General features: G+C 38.9%; 1 protein-coding gene across 2 annotated transcripts in view; it reads left to right on the top strand.

Moving 5' to 3' along the window:
• Window positions 1-16400, top strand: part of MPP7 (membrane palmitoylated protein 7) — a 262627-nt gene that overhangs the window by 191142 nt on the left and 55085 nt on the right. The window lies entirely within an intron of this gene.

The raw sequence follows: 16400 nt of genomic DNA, 5'->3' as shown, positions 1-16400 counted from the left end.
ATTAAGACCATGGGGTCTTAATCACTTAGATTAAGGAGTTTGGCATTAGGGGGTGAAGTGACCCATGCAGATACCCCAGGTCCCAGGAAAAGATTTCTTTGGAAAACATAGAGGGCTTCGTCCTTCCAAGACACCACTCTGCACCCCCCAATTACGGATGAAACTAGGGCACCATCCAGCTAAAATGGGAATATCATGAATCATGTAATAATTTGTATCAACCTGGGGAGCTCACAGACAGTCTTCAGGCTGTGTTTAGGCAAAGGATATATTTTTGTTAGACCCACAAATAGAAATTTCATGTAGAAGTTTCTGGCTCCTTTGACAAAAGATTTGACCAAACTAGGCCTTCATTTCGCAGTGTTAAGAATTAGCTGGGGCTGAGTTACAAGGGACCCCTTAAATGAACACGGCCCGGCCGCTCTGTGGTCTGGCCAGCATTGAGACAGGGGTCCCCCAACACTCCCCAGCAGTCGTGTTGATGCTTGTAGTATAATAGTGAAGTATTTCTTTGTATCCCTGTCCTCAAATGTGGTGAAAAAAAAGTAACCAAAGAGCAGTTAAGGGAAAATGGGACCACCTAGTTCTTTGGAGGAGTGAATGTTGTACAAAATGCGTTGACAGAATGCAGTTGAAGATTTTTCTGCCCGTCTAGCTTCTGTTGGCTTTTGGATTTTGCAAACTCTGATTATAGAGCCTCACTATAGACTCCATTTGACTCCTGGTCTTGGAAACGAGTTTTCCTTTCCATACCTGACTGTGGCCAAGAGGAAAGCACGGTTGACATGTTTTAGTAGATGTGCGTTATGACATCTTTTCTTTCTGGTCTAAATGCTTGTTCTGATACACGTGCAGCAAGAGATCCACAGATTCAAGGCACCTAGAGGTTCACTTAGCTACAACTGAGGTCAGATATCTGAGAAGAGAAGCATACAGTAAGATGACTTTGTATTAAAAAAAGGATATGGGGCTTCCCTGGTGGCGCAGTGGTTAAGAATCCGCCTGCCAGTGCAGGGGACATATGGGTTTGAGCCCTGGTCCGGGCAGATCCCAGAGGCCACGGAGCAACTAAGCCCACGCACCACAACTACTGAGCCTGCACTCTAGAGCCCGCGAGCCACAACTGCTGAGCCTGCGAGCCACAACTACTGAAGCCTGCGCGCCTAGAGCCCGTGCTCCGCAACAAGAGAAGCCACCGCAACGAGAAGCCCACGCACTGCAACAAAGAGTAGCCCCCGCTCGCTGCAACTAGAGAAAGCATGTGTGCAGCAATGAAGACCTAATGCAGCCATAAATAAATTAATTTTAAAAAAAGAAAGTTTATTTTAAAAAAAAGGATATGACATAATAGGATACAGAAATTAATAGTGTTTCTGATAAAAGTTTTTTCTTTTAAGGAAGCCCTTCAACTAATGACCACGGATCGGAAATTGTTTCTTTTTCAGGATACACAAGTTTGATGGTAGTTCTCTGGTTATTTTTTGTAGTATTAAAGAGTTACTTTGTTACAAATAGACTGAGCAAATTGACTGTTTTATGGAATTCTGTTCCCCCCCCCCCCAAAGCCAAACCCTCAAAATGCTACAGATTTTTATGCATTTTTAAAAGCAGTGTCATAAGCAGCATGCTAACATTTATGGCAAAGCTGTTTTTTGGTAAAAGTATTATTTGGTAAACACCTTTAAATATAGTGACTTAATGCAATACTGTGGCTTTTTATTAGCTTCTCTTCTTTTTTTCCCCTTGAATAATCCTATCTCTACCTATTTTTTTCTATCAGGTTCTTTATCAGTCTCCTGTTAATGTGACGAGCCCTTTCTGTATCATGAATATTAACCCTCTCTCTGCCGTGTGCATTTTCTTCTGGTCTTTTGGTTGCATTTTACCTTTTTTTAAGGCCAAGTTTATCATCATGTAGACATTTTAATTTTTGCATAGTCAAATGCAATTCTTTCCTTTGTCCTCTGAGTTTTCGTTTGTATTCCCCACACCAAAATTATTAAAAATAATTTTTAATTTATATTTTTATCAAAGTAATATGTACATTAGGTTGAAGCATGTGAAATTGCTGTTTTTTGTAGGTCAAAAGGCATTGGAATGTCAGCAATTTCCTATGGCTCTATTTAATAAATTGTTTGAAGAGTCAAATAACATCACAAGTCTGGCAGCCACAAACAGGAGCCCCTTTCCCTCTTCGTCCTTACTGCTGTGTCCTCCCTCAAGAGACGCCCACTTCAGCTCTGGTTAACAGTTTCTTCTGGTATTTGCAGGATAAAACTTCCTTATAATGCTATTCCTAGCATTTTTTCCTAATATTTATTGAGCGCCTGTTATGTTCCGGACTGTTCTGGGCACTAGCGTTTCAACAGAGATCCAAACAGACCCCCTTTCATAGCGCTTCTGTAAGGGGGTGGGGTGGAGACAGGTAGCTAAATAAATTATATGATACATCCGACGGTGAGAAGTGCCGTGAGGAACAGTGAAGCAGGAATGGGCGCCGGGGCAGGGGAGGACACGCAGGTTTCTCCAGGGTGGTCCCGGAAGGGAGCTGGACCGTTCAGACAGGGCCCTGAAGCGTCTGTGGGGCAGGGAGGAGAGCCGTGTGGCCGGGGCGGAGTGGAGAAAGGAGAGAGCGACAGGAATCGAGGCTGGCGAGGGAGCAGGATGCTGGTGCGAGGGGTGCTGAGCACACTCCTTCGGCCCTTAGTCTGTGTGAGATGGGAAATCACGGAGGGGTTGGAGCAGGGCAGTGAGCTGCCCTGACGTGTACTTAAGGGTCACCCGGGCTGATCTGCTGGGAGCAGGGGCCGAAGGGGGCAGCCGTGTGTCATCCAGCCAAGAAGTGGCTGCAGCTCGAGCCCAGATATCACAGGTGGAGGTGGGGAGAAGACAGGAGACTCTGGATCTCCCTTCAGGTAGAACTGACGGGATCTTCAGACCAGTTAGAGAATCAGGGATGAGCTTAGTGACTTCAGGGATGGAGTGACCATTTGCTGAGCTGGTCAAGACGGCGGAGGAGGGTATTGGGGTAGGGAGAGCTTCGGGACTTCCGTTGGGATAGGTTGCGTTTAAGACGTCAGGTAGAGATGTCGGATAGGTGATTGCAGGGGCGGCTCTTGCACCGAGGCTCTTGATTTTGGAGTTGTCGATATTAGATCAAATTGAAAGCCATGAAGCCAGATGAGATCACCAAGGAGTGAGTGATGATACGGGCAAGAAGAGAACCCAAAGTGAGGTAAGGAGAAGAAAAACCGGGAGTGTGACTTTCTAGGAGCAAAGTAAAAATAACATTTCAGGGAGGAAGAAGCGATCACCTCTGACAAATGTTGCTGATAAGTCAAAGAAGAGGAGAAAAAGAGAACTGACCATTGACTTTGCAGTGTGGGAGTTACCAGCAGCCTTGGTGAGCAGTTTTGGTAGCTTGGTTGGGTCAAAAAGCATTTGACAAAATCCAGCACCCTTTTGTGATAAAAACTGAACAAACTAAGAATAGAAGGGAATTTCCCCAACCTGATAAAGGGCATCTACTAACAGCATACTTAACGGTGAAAGGCTGACTGCTCTCCCCCTATGAGCAGAAACTAGACAAGGCTGTCCATTCTTGCCCCTTAACTTGACATGGTACTGCAGGTTCTACAGCACTTAGGCAAGGAAACGAAAGAAGAGGCCCCCAGACTGGAAAAGAAGTCGTAAAACTATCTCTGGGGGGCTTCCCTGGTGGCGCAGTGGTTGAGAATCTGCCTGCCAATGCAGGGGACACGGGTTCGAGCCCTGGTCTGGGAAGATCCCACATGCTGCGGAGCAACTAGGCCCGTGCGCCACAACTACTGAGCCTGCGCGTCTGGAGCCTGTGCTCCGCAACAAGAGAGGCCGCGATAATGAGAGGCCCACGCACCGCGATGAAGAGTGGCCCCCGCTTGCCACAACTAGAGAAAGCCCTCGCACAGAAACGAAGACCCAACACAGCCAAAAAAAATAATAATAATAATAATTAAAGGTGCTAATAATTAAAAAAAAAAAAACTATCTCTGTTTGAAGATTACTTCATTTTGTATATAGAAATCCCTTTTTCTGTACCAATTGGGATGATCATGTAGCTTTTTTCCTTCAATCTACTAATGTAGTGTAAACATTGATTTTATACGTTGACCTTGCATTCCTAGGGTAGATCCCACTTGCTCATGGTGTATAATCCTTTGCAATATGTTGTTGAATTTGAGTTGCTAGTATTTTGAGGATTTTGCATGCATATTCATAAGGGATATTGGTCTGTAGATTTTTTTTTTTTCTTGTGATATCTTTGTCTGATTTTGGTATCAGGATAATACTGGCCTCATACAATGAGGTGTGAAGTGTTCCCTACTCTTATATTTTTCCAAAATATTTGTAAAGTATTGTGTTAATTATTCTCTAAACATTTGATTGAATTCACCAGTGAAGCCATCTGGTCCTGGGCTTTTCTTTGTGGGAAGTTTTTTGATTACTAATTCAATCTCTTTGCTTCTAAGTATCTGTTCAGATTTTCTCTTCCTTTTTCAGTTTCAGTAGTTTGTGTCTCTCTAATAATTTGTCCATTTCATCTAGATTATCTAATTTGTTTTTTATAATATTCTTTATTTCTTCAAGGTCAGTAGTAATGTTCATTCCTAATTTTAATAATTTGGGTAGGTAACAGTTTGTCAGTTTTATTGATCCTTTCAAAGAAACAAATATTGGTTTTATTGCTTTTCTCTATTTTAAGGGATGCTGAAATGTTGCAATTAATTTCTCCACTAACTAGGAAGTGTTAGTTTATTCTAAAATTTTAATATGTCCCTCCTAATTGTTTGTATTAGTCGGGCAACAGAATGTGTGTACATACACACACACACATAGACACACATACACACACACACATGTACACACAGAGATTTTAAGGAATTGGATCATGTGATTGTGGAGGCTTGATAAATCAAAATCTGCAGGGTAGATAGCAGACTGGAGACCCAGGGAAGAGTTGCAGTTTGAGCCCAAAGGCAGTCTGCTGGTGTTACCGAGTCCAAGCTTGCTCTGCTCGCCGCACGACAGGCCAACGGATCGGAGAGGAGGTGCTGAGGCAAGGAAGACGACTTCATCTGGAAAGCTGGCAGATGGAAAAGATGGCAGACTAGTGTCTCTGAAAAACCATCTTATCGGGGTCTGGTTGCCAGTTTCTTTTATAGAATCAGAGAGGGCGAGGTGGTGAGGGAGTAAAGTAAAAGGGCCATCTGTCTTTCAGAACATCTCCTGAAATGACCAGCCTCGGGGAGGGGATGTGTTCATTTCTTTTTTCTTGCAGCCGCTCACAGGTGGGCGGGGTTCCCTGAGGCAGGCCATTGTGTATGATTATAACAACAAAAGCAACGAAAAGCAAAGGTTAAAGTAAAAGAAACAGATCCAACCTGGAGGCCGATTTAGCTCTTCCCCGTTACAGTTGCAGAAATCCTTGTTGCTCAGGGAGAGGTCAGTCTCTGTTCTATTAAGGCCTTCAGCTGATTGGATAAGGCCCACCCACATAATGGAAAGTAATCTGCTTTATTCCAAGTCTCCTGATCTAAATGCTAGCCTTATCCAAGAAACACCTTTACGAGAAGCATCGAGAATAATGTTTACCGTCTGGGCACTGTGGCCCAGCCAAGCTGACACATAGGATTAACCGTCACATTCTCCATCCTGTTACCACTTTACCTGTATCTGTGGTAATTAGTGCAACGAGGAAAAATTTACCCTTTGGAGATTTAATATGTCTTCCACGTGAAATGTTTCCTGCACTGAAAGAAGTAATTTAAACCGTACAAGTCACAACATGGAATGGATTTGTGACGTTTCAGACGATGACTGCCTGTCCTACAAAACACCCACAGTATTCTGGTGACATCAGGTCCCAGCCTGTGCCACTGCGCTCACAGACACGCGGTAGCGCACCTCATCTGACAGAACACCTACGTGCACAGGACACGCCTGCCTCCACCCTGAGCACGGGACGCCTTCTCCGGTTCTAGGACCACTCTGGAACATAGCCACGGGAGTTCCGAGAAATTCTGCCATCTCATGAGGTCTTTTCCAAGGACTATTTAAATAGCAGAATTTCTGAGACCCTTCGCCTTGCCCCTCATCTGCCTCTACACTGTATCTCCTGAGTCCACAGAAGGAGAAGTGAAGCAGAAGGGATTACTGTGCAGACAGAATACCCTTGGACCCTAAAATGGGAATGCCCAGGGTCCCTGTTGATCTAAATGAGGCCTATACTCAGTGAATACGTTTGATTATTTTCACTTTCTCTGATGTGCGTAAAATCAAGCACAATTTCACTTTCTCTGATGTGTGTAAAATCAAGCACAAAACAACATATATAAGTAGCCCTTTCCCTGATGACTGGTTACATTTTTGAGAAATACATTCCATGTCAAAATGATCAAAGTTGACTCTTTTGAAAAAGTAACATTGTAACACTCCAATAATTGAATGTCTATTTATATAAGAATTATATCTTAAAACCATATTTAGTGAGCCATCACTGATATGAATGTACACTGGTTTGTAGTGTAACACGCTGCATTTCTTAAAGTTCAGCATATTTATCAATAAAAGAGGTTTGGCTGTTACTAGTGGAAGGAAGGAAAAAGCTCACTGACTAGGCAGTGTAAGTTGTGTATTGTTTGCATAAAATTAATAAAGTGGAGGTAAATTGATAGTATGCTGTAAACATGAATTGCAGAAAATTGCACCTTTTAAAGTATGTGTGTGTGTGTGTGTGTGTATATACTTAAAGTATATACACATGTATATATACCCACACACATGAATTATTAGAAGTAATTCACTTCCTGCTATAAGCTCTCGACAACTTCCTTTAGCTTTGGTGGATGGTGTGAAAGTTAGTGTTTTTGGTCTGTGTGTCTGTGCGCGCGCACATATGCTGGCTTCCAAAGGGTGATTGCTTCTCAGTGTGGTAGAAGCGCAAGCTTTAAAGATTCTCTCTCCTTTTTCCCTACTACAATACAAAACAGTCCATATGAAGAGTAATTGGTTTTTTATTTAATTGGTAAGAATTGCAGAATGTTTTTGCTCTGTATAATTCATTATAGAAATTGTGTTATAAACAATTCACAAAGCACTGCTTATCATGCATCTGTCTTCAAACATAATTTCTTGCAAATGATCTCCTGAAAAATCATCAGTTTTTCTCCCCTTCTGCCCCTGCTGGAGCATGTCATGCATTTTTTTAAAACAAGATCAGTTTTGGGACTTCTGTAAGTTAAAACTGTTCTTTCTGTTTAACTAAAGTGTTTACCATAAAGTTCAATAAAAACGAAACCATCCATTTGCTGTTATTTCTTTTAAAAGCTATTATTTATCCATCTCTACTTCTGTGTTTCTTCCTGATCCTGTTTCTTATTTGTCCAGTGGTTAAACACCAGTGAGCCTCTAGTTACATTGCCTATTTTATAAATCTAGCAAAAACTCCCATTTGTTCCAATATTCAGTCATTTTATTAACGAATGTTATGTAGGTAACTACAGCTATGTCAAAATATACAGTCTTAATATTTTTTCCAAAAAAATAAAATTTATACAAAGAGAACGTTTAGAAGCATTCTTTCAAAAGTGGTACAGGTTATTTCTTGAACAAGAAAGAACTCTGCGTAATCTTGACATGTCTGGAATACTACTTGGAAATATTTTCTCGGGCAGAAAGAAACCATTTCTGCTTGGAGAATTTTAGGTTGCATAGACTCAACTTAAAAAAATACATTAAAATTTCAAATCCAATTTTACCCCTTTCAGAATTATATTTTTATATTAATTTTTATGTGTGCATACTGTATTTTCTCATAATTTTGAAAGAGTAAGTTAGAACTCATTTCTTTATTAGCTGTCTGGAAGAAGATTAAATTCTCATGTGGTTTTTCTTTTTTTTTTTAATGGTAATGCTGTGCTGTGCTTTAAAAATACATTGTTGATGGTATCAGGAAAACTTTTTAAGACCTAGGTAATTTTTTTTTCTTGGAAATTGCAAATTGATATTTTATATTAGCTTCCATGATTTCATTAGGTACTTTGAGTTTCTATTTTTATTTTTAGCTGGAGATGAGTTGAAAGATTCAAGGGTAATTATGGTATTTGAACATTTCTTTATACTGAAAGCAACTTTGTATCTGTGACATTCCAGAGGTGAATTTTCCTTGTTTGAAAGCCATTTCCCCCTTTATATACAAAATTAGCATATGTATGGCCAGTTAATATAATCCATGATAACATTCAGGTTTCTTTTTTTTTTCTTTTTCCCTGACACTGTTTTATAAGATGTAGAAGGTGACTAATCCAGCCACTCTAGAGCTCAGTTACTTTTATAGTTTACTGTTTGCGTTGCTTTTCAATTTAAACTTCCTCCCGAGATTTTTACTTGTTTGTTGTTTTAAGATGTTCTTAATTATCTTTCTTTGTCTTTGGGATAATATTATGATGGGCATACTATGGGAACATCACTTCAACAATAAGTTTGCCTTAGGATAACGTTACTACATAGTCTTTACATGTCTCTTATGATTTATATCATTATAACAAGATTGGCATTATATGCAAAATGTTTATTTTAATGGAAATTTCCAACATTTTGTTGTCAGGAGCCTATTGTTGTATAATAATTAGTTTTTATTAATGTCTACATGAGTTTTTTTAAAGTCTTCTTTAAAAGTTCATTCATAGTAATATTTTTCTCTTCCTTTTTTTTTTGATAAATTTATTTATTTATTTTTGGCTGTGTTGGGTCTTCATTGCTGCACACGGGCTTTCTCTAGTTGTGGTGAGTGGGGGCTACTCTTCGTTGTGGTGCGCAGGCTTCTCATTGCAGTGGCTTCTCTTGTTGCAGAGCACGGGCTCTAGGCGCACGGGCTTCAGTAGTTGTGGTGCGTGGGCTCAGTAGTTGTGGCTCACAGGCTCTAGTGCGTGGGCTCAGTAGTTGTGGTGCACGGGCTTAGTTGCTCCGCGGCATGTGGGATCTACCCAGACCAGGGCTCAAACCCTTGTCCCCTGCATTGGCAGGCGGGTTCTTAACCACTGCATCACCAGGGGAGTCCCTCTTCCTTGTTAAGGTACCTATTGAACTCATTAAATATTTGGTCAAATTAATCCATTGTTTTAAGAGAATAACTTTCATCCAACGTTTTTGGCAGTTCTCCCAATTTTTTTTTTTTTAAAAGCACGTTTTAGTATATTTAAGGTGAGAAAAAAATAATTAAAATGCTTATTTTTACCTTCTTTTAAGAAACTAAGCACTTTTCTTGATTGTGTTCAAGTAAATGCATTTCTTCAAAAAATCGGGAAGTTTAGAGTGGGCCCTTCTATAGATCTCTAACTTTTGAGGTGCCTATGGCCGATATCGCTCTGTTATAATTCAAGCAGCTTTCACTGAAACTCTTCTTTCCCAGTCTACCAACATCTGTAACATTTAACATATTAAGAGCTTATATTCTTAAAAACATTGGGGATGCATAATATCTGATGTTATTATATCAGATTGGTTACAGAAGTGTAACCAAAGATGGAAACTGTGCCATTTGAAAAGTCCAAGCAGTCACACAATAGGATTTATTTTCTTGTAGTTAACAGAAAGGCAGGTCGCACTCTCATTCACACCTGTGATTTTTGAGGCTCTTGGTGTTGGTGGTGAGTTACCTTGGCTCTGCTGGCGGGGGTGGGGGGAGCCTTTTGTGTTAATGGAGATGACTGCCCATAAGATTGTGTATTTTTTTTTTATAAAATGTCATCATAAATGTCAAAATTTTATGAAAAAGTAAGATCATTAAAATGATAACTATTTAAATTATAAAAATTTACACTGAAGTTATTTATGGGAGCCAAAGAATATGATAACAATTTGTGATTTAAAAAAATTTTTCCTATCAATTTGATTAGTTTAGTTGTAAGTTTTCAAAACCCAGACTGCTTCTCTTTTACCATCTTCACTTCTTAGGTGAGACTGCTGGTTCTCTATTTATTTTCCTTGACCTTTGATCTTTAGTTTTTATACTGTATTCTTATTAAAACAAATTTTCCATTGTTTTTACGTTCATTGCTTTTTAAGTATTTTAATTTATTGGCTATTTCTAACCTTTAAGAATATAAAACTTTGATCTGTTACCATAATCATTTCAAAATACAGAAGACTGGAACCTGCCTCTGAGACACAATCAAAACGTATTTTCTGTTATATGTTGGTATAACCACACAAATGCAACTACCAATACCGGATTTCATTTGTTCGGTGTTTTTGTGTTTTTTCTTTTTTTTTTAATTGTAAAATTACGTAATATTATGGAAACTTTAAAAAAATAGGACAAAATAGTTGCCTACAGCCCTCTTTCCCTAATACAATCATTGTCTGCTTTTATACATTTTTCTGTATCCATACCAATTTTTATATTAGTAAAAGTAAAACTCATAGTGTAACTATGACTGTTGTATATGTCCAGTTTTTCCATTTATTAGTATATCAAATGCAATTCTAATGGTGCCGTATAGTTGTTTTTTTAATATTTTATTCTATATTGGGGCATAGTTGATTAACATTGTTGTGTTAGTTTCAGGTGTACAGCACAGTGATTCAGTTATACGTATACATGTATCTATTCCTTTCAAGTTCTTTTCCCATTTAGATTATTACAGAATATTGAGCAGTGTTCCCTGTCCTATACAGTAAATTCTTGTCGGTTGTGTATTTTAAATATAGCAGTGTCTTCAGCCCCGTTTCTTTGAAAAGGTGTTTCATAATTAATCATTCCCATACTTTGTATATTTTGGATGCTTCAAGTTTTTTTTTTTTTTACTATTAAAAATATCTAACATTTGAAATTATAGGATGGTTAGGCATAATATTTATAATTTGAAGCTAATTTTAATACCAAATGAGTCTTAATTCACATATGTAAGCATTAAATTTAATACCCTTTTGATGAATGGTGTTATATCAATAAATATAGTGAAGTAGCTTTGAAAATAACCAAATCACAACTGCCTGAGTTTAGTTTTTTTTTTTTTTTTACTTAAGAGAAATGTCAAAGTCAAATCAGATTAGAAGTACTTGCTAAAAAATCTTAGTTTCTACTCCTGAGCCTATGTTGTGAAAACCCTTAAATTATAAGTATTTGGAATAATTTCTCTTCCCCTAGTAGATCAGGAACTCTTTGGGGGCAGTGACACTGTTGTATATATTTTGTATTTTACACATCATCTTAAATACAGAGCAGTATCAAAAATATATTTAATTATATTTGAAAAATATCTTCTAACAGAAAAAGAGCTTATAATTTTTAATCCCTAAATTAAACTGCTGCTTCTCTTTGATAATTTTTTCCTGTTATTTCATAAAGTCACTGAAGGCTCACCAGTTTTTCTCTCATACATCTATGTGTGTGGAATAACATTTCAAACTTTCTTCTTGACTTTCTTTCATCTTTTAATATTTGAGCCAAGGCCTTGGCAGTTGTTTTCTTTTTCTGACACTAAAAGAAGAGTTACTTAAACCTGTAGATTGTTATGCCTGCCTCATGTGTTGCTGTGAGAGTTAAATGAACTACCGCACGTAAGTGCTTCAGATGGTGTCTGTCATCCAGTAAGTTCTCAACAAATACCCACTAGCACCACCACTTCTTCTGTTGTTTTGGTATTGATGTTACTAATAAGGGAATGATCTAAACTCAGACCAAGAATCACCTTTTTCTGGTCATGACATCATAATTAACTATCTGGTGCTTCAGTACAAAGTATGTATTCATATAAAGTAGGAAAAGGATTGTTCAGTAAGTATTTCTGGGACCACTGGTTAATTATTTAGAAAACTGTAAAGTTACAGCCTCACCTCACAAGCTTGATCTCGTAATCACAGCTGAGTAATTCCAGATGGATTTAAAAAATTAAGTGTAAAGCCATGTGACCTATTTTTTTTTAATTTAAGAAAATTTGGGTATTTATCAGACTAAAGGGTAGGAAAGTCATGAAAACAGTGGAAGAAATTACAAACGAAAGAAGTTCACAGATTCAAATACATAAACCTTTAAAATTTCTTTGGAAAGGAAAACTGAAAATCTTAAAAAGTCTTTGCAACAAATAGGGCCAAGGGCTGTGACCTTAAAAGGTACATGTATGTGTATGTATATTTATGAAGACCCGAATCAAAAAGTGATCAACATGTATTAACCAACAATTTACAGAAGAAATAGATGCAAATGAGTAATAAACGTGAAGGAGAGTTCAACTTTACTAACAGTTAACATGAAATGATACACAGTTTTTCACTTGTCAAATCACTAAAGATTTTTAAATGGTTAGAAGTCCTTTAATGAAAGAATGGTAATAGGGGCAGTTGTACTTGCTGCCAGTGGAAATGTACACTGTTATTAACCAATCTGAGGAGCATTTGGACAAGATCTGTCAAGCTTCTTGCAATTTGCCCTAATGAAGTCATCAGTGACATAGAGTAATAGGAATGTACAGGGATGTTTATTGCTGTCTTGTTGAAATAAGGAGCAAATAACAAGCAACTTAAATGTCATCTTTTATAATAAAAAGTCAATTTACTTTCACACAGAACCATACAACTAAATAAGTTAACAAGTCACCGTAAATTATTCCTGCTGGAAAATATTAGATAAGAAGTGTCTCCGTGTGATGAAGGGCTGACCTGCAGCTGCAGCCTCACTGTGAAGCCACTTTCCTATTGTAATAAAGTAAACATGCTGTTCCTTAAAAAACACAAATCTTTAGCAGCTGTGGGTAAGAGCCCTGGAAAAAGCCTGTCCGTAAAAATGTTGAGCCAATTATAAATTACAAAAATGTGAGATATAAGGAAAAATACATTTTGTACGAAACTGTTCCCTTACTCCAAATTCCTTGTTACCGCTCCTTTCCTGCTCCTTCTTTTTAAAAGCCAGCTTTTGCTAAGACTTGTGAACAGAAAACGAGCTAGAATTAAATACGTTCTAGGTTATTTATTCACATTTATTGGAAAGAACCTTCTGTTTGCTTTCAGTTTAAGTACACATTCTTGGTCAGCCTTTTAATAAGAGAACCACCTAAGACCTGAAGGCCAGAAATTATTAACCCCTTTTCCTGACATAAAGGTCACTCTCCTTTGGGCTTAGACTTAACCAAGGTGTGCTGACGCGTCACTCACTGTGTCACTGAAGTTTGAAAGTTACAGTCTCTGTACTGCCTTGAACGGCAGGCCCAGTGTGCCATTACCTCTGGCCACCTGGTCTGGTTTTGTTTTTATCTGAGAGGCAAGTAAGTGTTCTGGATTTCATACCTTTTGTCATGTCCTCTGTTGTTCTGGGTTGGGGATTCTTCTTTTCTTGTTTTCTGACTCTATTTTTGTGTATGCACATATATGTATGTACATGTGTGTATGCGTGTGTGCATATGTATGCGTATGTGTGTGTATAAATGTGTGGTGTAAATATGGACCATATATAGGTGTGTGTTGAGGAAGTGAGGGATCATGGGTAAGGAGGACAGGAGAGAGGGATGCTCTCTAGATTTAAATATAGGAACAGAAGTAGCACAGCCCTAGAAGGAGTATCTAGAAAAAATGAAAGGATACTTAATGTACACTTGTCTTTGTTTTATTTCTTTAAAAATGCCTTACCACTTTAATAAGGTACTTTTAATATTTAACATACTTAAATCTGGCTTTACTATTTTGTGTCTTTTGTAGCATTACCCAATTAAAAACATATAAGCCCCTTAATTTGTTTTTCCCGTTCTTGCTAGACGTGTGCTGTGGGAACACAGGGGACACAGCGTGTTCCTGCCTTTGAGGACTTTAGTTTAGGTGGGACGTAGTCAGGTCCTGATCTCTCTCTAGTTTGTAAGGCATTTGCCATATGCTAGGCACTGAGCGAATGCTTCACATGGGTAGTTTAACCTTAATAACCCTGTGAGGGGTTGACAGTATTACCCTTATGTTAAAGCTGAGAAATGAGCCTTTGAGAAGTTTTTAAACAGTTGGCAAGTCACCCAGCTAGTAAGTAAGCCAGTGACCCAGGCCTGTCCCCCTCCAGTCTGAGCCTTTAACGCTCAGGGAGCTGAGCTCCGATTGGATCCGTATGGGCCTGGCTGACTTTTCCCTTTGTTTTGTAAATGAGGCACGGGGCCAAGGTACTCAAGCCTCGGAACCTGTGGGAATTCCACTTGCCTGGTCGTGGCCACCTGGAAAACACGTGAGCGAGGTCAGGGCCGTGTCGTGGGGCGTGGGCGCATGTGGTGGCGTCCCTGATGCGCTGGCCGGGGCGCAGGGGCCAAGCAGCTCCGCTGCTCCCCAGGGCTGCTTCCAGCTCTGAGCCTTCACGGATGCGGTGCTTTGTCCTTTCGTCTGCCTCTTACATTTCTCTTGTGAAAATGCCAAATGCGTCCTGCTTTCTTTGTTGAAATTTACGTTAAGAAAATGAAACAGGAATGATAGTAGAGTTTTGGGGGTTGCCTTTTTAAAATTCTGTTTAGAAAATGTACTTTCTACTTTGATCCAGCACCTGTTCTGTACCAGGCGCCGTACAGCTCGCATCAGCAAGCCATCCTGTAGACCAGGGTCCTCGTCCTTGATGTGCATCGAGATCTCACGTTAGAAATCTGGTTCCCTTCTCTCTTTCTCCCACTATCTCATTATTGTCTATAATGGAAGTGAAACCTTCAGTTAATCATAAAGACTCCATTAGGTAAGCACTTTCACTGAAATTCAGGATTTAGCTGGGATTCGTGGATCAGGAATTTTTCCGGTTTTCACTTTTGAGTTCATTGTGGATGAGGCATTTATGTCTTAGATCCATTTCTGTGCCAGACGTTTGTAGTGACTTGAGGAAAACCCTCCCTGCATACAAGGAATAATTGTGAAGGAATTTTTAGTTTTACCTGCTAATCCTACAAGGTCTGTGGGAACTTGAAATTAGAACCCTGAAAGGCCAGAATAGCAAAGTTAGAACAGCTAACGTGTAATTTCTGTGCCAAACTGGAAACCACCTTATCCTGGATCCCAGTCCGGGCCAGCGGTCGCAGGCGACAGTGGTGGGGAGAGGCTGGGATGGTGTTACTAATTTCTGCAAATTAGGAAGATGTGATTGTCTGAGGACCACTTAAGCATCGGGGCGGTTGTAGAATCTCGGCAGCTGCTAGTGTGGTGCTGGAGGGCTCAGATCTGAGGGTCCTTTTCCCAGGTTCTCATGAGTATGTCCCAACACCCTAGGAGACCAAAGAAACAAAACGTAATTACAATCTATCCTCTGACCCTTGCCGTACAAGCTTGACTTGTCTCTGCAGGTGAGATCCTAAAATTCACACATCTTTTCTTCATCATAGGACCAGGATGGCACAGTACCCCTTTCTGGTCCCTCGAATCGCATCTTTCTTTGTAAGATGATAATGTGTTTCATCATTTATTCTGTTTGCTTTTTCCTTTTGTCTTTGATAAGAGAGCTTTAGAGCAGTTGTCTTCCTTATTTCACATTCTTTGTAAATCTTTTCCCTCAAATAATTCGAATATCTTCTCAAGATCAGAGTGATTCTTGGTGGGTCCCAGGAACATACTATCAGATGAACTTTTATCACTCCATTCTTAATATCTTGATTGATTTTTATTAAACTGTGAGTCCATAAGGTGAGTGATATAACTCCATAGTCATTGATAATTGTTTTTTCATATCGCCTTTATTTTGAATATTATTAACTTTTAAATCCAATAGTAATATTATTTTTCATGTACCCTAAAATTCACACAGATCAGTTATTGCATTTTTATGTTTTATTATAAAATACCTTTATTAAAGTTTTTTTCTGTTTATCAAATTTGATCAGTATTCTTTTTAAAGAGAATCTATTTTTATACGTTTTATAATATACTTGGGTTTTGTTTTGTACTACGGAGCTGATATAGAATATATATCATATTTTAATAAGCAGGCTGTTTTCCCTCCCTTTAAAGTCTGGATTTTGAGAGTGTTGGTTAGACCAAGAATTCTTGAATGGTGTGTATGGTAAATATCACTATTCTAGAAAAGGCATAAAACGAGAATGATATAACAACATGAAGAAGAAGCAGAATGAAATGGGAGTTGACTGAGAAAAGGAACTTTTGCAGCTGCTTTTCTGAGCCAACATTTCAAATGACAGTGGTGAGCTGGAGGGGGACTGTTTAAGCAGACAGGAAATCTATTTAAATACTCGAAAAGCTGTTTTAATAAAGGATGACATGACCTATTCATAAGAGTACACAGTTGTGGCTCTGAAACTTATTTCCAAATTTCAGTAGGCTTCAAATTATAAAAGCATAGAATTTCCGTAGGAGAAAAAGAACTTGGGGCTTGGTCATTTACCCACCCCCTGGGGGCTCATAGC

This window comes from Balaenoptera musculus, chromosome 2 (assembly GCF_009873245.2).
Source record: "Balaenoptera musculus isolate JJ_BM4_2016_0621 chromosome 2, mBalMus1.pri.v3, whole genome shotgun sequence".
Classification (NCBI taxonomy): Eukaryota; Metazoa; Chordata; class Mammalia; order Artiodactyla; family Balaenopteridae; genus Balaenoptera; species Balaenoptera musculus.
The sequence above is the reverse complement of the archived record's forward strand: the minus strand, read 5'-3'. Positions and strand labels throughout refer to the sequence as shown.